Below are 4510 nucleotides of genomic sequence, written 5' to 3' on the forward strand. Positions count from 1 at the left end.
AGTATTTTGATATTGGTATTTCACCAATTTCTTTTCCATCCTTCATTTTGAAAGGGTGTGATTAATTTAAACATACTACTAAATGAAAGAATAAAAAAATAGCACACATCGAAATTATTTGATCATATTTGAGCTTCTTTTTTGATTAATATATTTAAAAAATAATTATTAGATTTGTATGTTTGAACTTGCGCTCATTCTGATAAGCTAGTTCCTCTTCGTAATACAATAAAATGTGGACACAAAAGATACTGCTTTCCTATGTCTTAAGTTATCCTAGTATTTATGTAGCGACCCTCAAATTCAGGCGCTTTAAATTTTTTTTAATTTTAAATATATTCCAAACACGATAATCCGATTGATAGATTATAAAACTTAATTCTGTCCTGATGTTTAGGCCTCTATAAACATATCCGTTAAAAGACTGCGATTATTTTTTTGAATAGGTTGCTATTTTAGTTATATATCGAAAAATAATTTTCAGCTTTAATAGAACCTAAAAAAACGAGATAATTTGATAAAATAGTACTATAACCTTGTTTATTTTGTTTAAATATCTCTACTGACCATATTTTTTACGATAAAAGTATAAAAATGTCGATCATATGCAAACATCTTAGGATAATTACTTGTGTAGAAAGTTTTAGAAGCTGTTTTTTCTAAAATTATGAATTGTGTTATTAGAAATTATTACGACTTATTAATATTTTATATTGTCCATGTATACCATATATAGAAATCTTTGGTATAGACATTAAAAAAATCTATGATGTTAATTTTTAAGAAAAAGTTCGAAACAACATTGAAGGGCAATTAAATGTTAAAATAGATTCCATAATATATAAATATTTTATGAGGAATTATTTTGTAAAATTATGATTAAAAGATTGGCAGATTTTTATGCAACTGTTATTTTCTCATTTATTTTAATCATAATTTTTAAACCTCATATTATAGCTAAAAGACTTTTTAAACATTTTTTATTTCTACCCCCCTGTAATACCTCTATAGTTTTGACGAATAATTATTTTTTGAATCGTATTTTTCGTTTAACATGGTTTATTCTCCTATGTGGGATACTAAAGTTGCATATTATATATGATAATATAATCTTCACGTATTTCCATAGTATATTCAATATATATTCTTAAATTAAGAGTGCTATTTCATGGTCAATTGATAACATATTTTGATTTGTAATATAAATGATTTTTAAACTAATAAAATTAACAGATTTTCTGTAGTTTCTCTTTTGATTTTCTTATATATACAAAAATTTTTAGGAATTTCATCTTATTGCTTATAGGGCTACAAAATTCGAGAACTAAAAAATATCTTCATGAATATCACGTGGGTTTATAATAAAAAAATGTTGTCTTTACGTGCAATATTAAATACAAGGGGGAAATAATAATTAATGTTGTCATTAAAGATAAAAAATTGATTTATCTGGCAGTAAAAACATAATATAAGCTAGAAATAAGTCAGATGTTTTTAAATGTCTTAATCTAATAAAATAAAATGAATGCAAAATATTTTTTTTATTAAAGAAGCGCAATAAATCAATATTTAGATGGATTTGTGCTATAGATATCATAATAACTAAATTTTATAGAGGCTGAAAACACCTTGTATAAGATTTTTACTTAAAAATTAGATCTAAAATTTAAAATTTCAATCAACTAAGACTTTAAATGATCGATATATTTAAAAAATTATTTATAAAGACACCCCCATAAATCAATAAAATTCGCATCTTTTAATCAACTAAATAATGCCAGAATAGTAAAAAAACACAAATTTTCCGATTATATATTGCAAAAGAATCATATAATAGCTTGAAAACTTGCGCTGATTTTTTAGGACGATTTAAAGTTATTGTTTCGAAATTTATTGCTTGCTGTTAGATTAAAAGAAAACACAAAGGGCAAATAAATTATCAATTCCATCAAATATAATCTTCATAATCGCACACATATTGTGAATAATTTTCCTTTTTTGCATCAATTACAACATATCTCATAAATATGATTTTAAAGGATCATGGTGTTTTTTCTTTTTTTTGCATTTGCATAACCTTATAAGGGCCTATATATCTCTTTTATAAAATATTCGATGTTTTCGATCCGGTTGCTGCTTTCGAGATAAATATTGAATTTTATTATTTTGACAAAAAAGGTTTTATATAAATCTAGAACCTTATATGATAGAATCTTAATAATAACAGTCCTTATAGAATAAATATATGATGAATCAATGTTTTTTTATATGCCAAGATAATCACTGCATCGTATATAAGTATTATTTTCATATAATTAATGCTTTTTTTACACTGTATTCTGATTATATTATATTATCTGGATAAAAAAACATATTTTAATAATCAATAGAATAATATATAATCGATGATTTCTTTTGTTATAATCCATTTATCAACACGAATGCGAAATTTATTTACAAACCCAGTTATAAATTGTATAACAGGTTTTTAAAAAGGAAATTTATATCGAAAAGCACATTTCGCTTAAACAGATATCTATTTCTGAGCAAGACATATTATAATGGTTATACAATAGCAAATATATTTCTAAATGTGTAAACCTATCATTCTGTCACTTAAATATAAATTTTGCGATATTTATATTTCAGCTCACCTATCTGATGATTTAACTAGGAAGCAATTATTTCTTTTTTCATATATTCCAGTAAATAAAAAAAACCAGCTAGAAAGTACATTTAGCTTGGAATTAACATTAAAAAATATTTTGTATTGGCAAGCGAAACATTGGCATAATTTACATCCTCATAGGAAACCAATCGATATTTTAAAATTAAAACGCTATAATCACCCGAATTTACATATAGAATCAAAAAAATATATAAAGGTGAATGTATTCCATGTTTTTTTAAAATACTAAAGTTTCCCGGGCGAACGTCATATCAAATGTGTTCAAAGCATTTTATTATCTGAAAAAAACAACCTATGTGAGATAAAGATTCTCATTTATAATAAAATTTAATTTAGTGATAGGATTAAAGAACAGCTATATTCCTATTTTTAGGTTATTAAAATTTATTTTTCAGATCCGAAATTTACTCTATTGTTGATAGTATTCCTACGCATTATACAAAACTTATTTCTCGGAACAATAAATTTTTATTTTGGATAAGTAATCAGTAATAAGTGAACGTCTTTCTATATTTAGACAGACTACTGTCGTGTAGATCATCTAAAAATTTCGTATTCTTCATCTTTTTTTTGTTAAAAATATATAATGCATATATTGAGGAAGATTGTAGACTTGATGTGATGGAAATATTATCGGTAAAATCTGTTATTTAGAGGAATCTATTTTTTGATTGAACAACATAAATAGCTAAAGATATAATTGGCCCATAAATAAATATATCGCATATCAGTATTTTTAATTTATGGGTTAAGTTCTTTCTTTTGATGAAATCCATCTATTGAGAAGTAGACATCCCATTAGTAATATTTCACAAATCTTAATGCATATTTTGAAACTTTCGCCTGTTCTATCTTCATAAATCGCTCTTCTTCTCTCAAATGATATAAATTCAAGTTATTGGATATATCACATGTATTTAATCTTCTTGAATTCGATGTTAATAAATATGTGATAAGAAACAATATATAAATATCCCATTAAAAAAATATGTTCTTTTTTTTGATTTTTTGTTTAGAATGCAAGGGAAGCCATACTTGTGATATTGAATATCCTATTAGGAAAATGGACAACGTATTTCGAGATTTAAGTCATTATAAAATGCTTCTAAATGACAACGAGGTCAAAGATGAGCTGAGGCAGGATTACAAAGACAAGGTAATATCACTCGAAAAGGAAGCTAAGGGAATGAATCATTTTGTTTCAAATTTACGCAGTAAATCAATGCGGGAAAAGATACACAGGAACGATAAAAAATAAGTAAATGGTATTTTTCTATCTAAATTGTTTTCTTCAAACACAAATACCATATTAATTAACAGCATAAAAACTTATATATAAACTACAAATAAAATATTATTCTGTAAAAAAATATTAATTAAGCGTATGAATCTCTTATTGTATATTTTTATTTAAGGTTTTGATTTATTTGATGTGGATATTTAGAAAAAATCTTGACTTCATCATCTGGTATATGCTGAATATAATTATTCAGAAGTCAATTTAGTTTTAATTAATGGTCACATTAAAAATATAAATATATGTGGTTTCATTTATGTGATGCAATAATAATAATGCATTTTAAGGCTTATTATAAGAAAGACCAATAATTTGCAATTGAAATAAAAAATATTATGATGTTTTATACAAAAAAACAAGGTATTTTTTGAAATTTACGGTTGAGTTTTATATAAATTATGTTAAAACATCTTCAGCACAAGATTTTTTGATTACCTAGTTGTGAAAATCTAAAAACATAGGTTCATAAATTAAAAAATACTCATATACTTGTTTCAGACTTTGATAATCCTATTTTCACGGGG

The sequence above is a fragment of the Rhyacophila brunnea genome, unplaced genomic scaffold, assembly GCF_057557595.1.
Source record: "Rhyacophila brunnea isolate RB1 unplaced genomic scaffold, BYU_Rbru_1.0 scaffold_44, whole genome shotgun sequence".
Classification (NCBI taxonomy): Eukaryota; Metazoa; Arthropoda; class Insecta; order Trichoptera; family Rhyacophilidae; genus Rhyacophila; species Rhyacophila brunnea.